This window comes from Diaphorina citri, unplaced genomic scaffold (genome assembly GCF_000475195.1).
Source record: "Diaphorina citri unplaced genomic scaffold, Diaci psyllid genome assembly version 1.1 scaffold5698, whole genome shotgun sequence".
NCBI lineage: Eukaryota > Metazoa > Arthropoda > Insecta > Hemiptera > Psyllidae > Diaphorina > Diaphorina citri.
Genome location: NW_007383074.1, coordinates 5,361 through 6,466, shown reverse-complemented (window position 1 = coordinate 6,466; position 1,106 = coordinate 5,361).

Genomic DNA, 1,106 nt, shown 5'->3' with positions numbered 1-1,106 from the left:
GGTTGGATCTCTGAGGTTGGATTCGGACTGGATTTAAGTTTAAGACGTTAGACTTGGAAATCCTGTCAAAATCAAGCCTCTGGATGTAAGCTTGCGTGCTAACTGGGTGCACAAATCGCGATTTTGTGTGCGTCAGTGACCCCAGATATGATAAACAACGCAGTTGGTCCTGAGTTAGAGCGAAGAATGCGTTAGCGTTACTGTGTACAAACAATAGGATCTCATTTTGAACAGCTTTTATAAATTCATTCAGTGAATTGAAGAGTGTGGCGAACAACAGAAATGAGTGGCTTCACAGACAAGGCCTAGCCTTTAGATATTGATGATGATGATTATTCATTCCCCATTTTAGTCTCCCCCGCCTACAAAAGAATCGCGATTCTTTTAGAGTCGATTCTTTGAGTCGAATATTTGAAAAGAATCGAATCGTGGTATTCGAATATTCAAAAAGAGTCGAATATCCCATCCCTAAACTACACACAAAAATGCATTTAAAAAATCAAAACTATTCAAAACAATAGAGGAAATCTTTTGTTTACTCTACGCACCATCGAAATCTCGTTTTGTGACGTCAGACTGAAGAGGTCTGTTCTCCTCATCTACCTCAAACCCCAGACTTCTTATGTGGCATTTCAGTGCAAAGACAAATGAAAAAAAATATATATACATCTATTTATTTTAGGGTTTTATCTTTAAGTACCTATTTATATTGTCTATTATGTAATTGTAAACCTTAAAACTAATGAAAAAAAAATAATAATAATAAAATAAAGCGAGAATTTGACCACAATAATAGTAGTAGCCTACTGCTGGAGTAAAGGGACTTATCAGTCCTATGCGAGCAGTATAAATAAGCACTATTTATACTGCTGTATAAATGCGCTGTATAAATGCTGTATAAATGCGAGCTGTATAAATGCGAGCAGTATAAATAAGCACTATTTATACTAAGCACCTGCCTCGGTGGTGTAGTGGTCTAGGCGCTCGACTGGTAAACAGGAGGGCGTGGGTTCAATCCCAGCCGAGGTATGGAATTTTATCCTCAGTATAATATGAGAATTTGACCACAATAATAGTAGTAGCCTACTGCTGGAGTAAAGGGACTT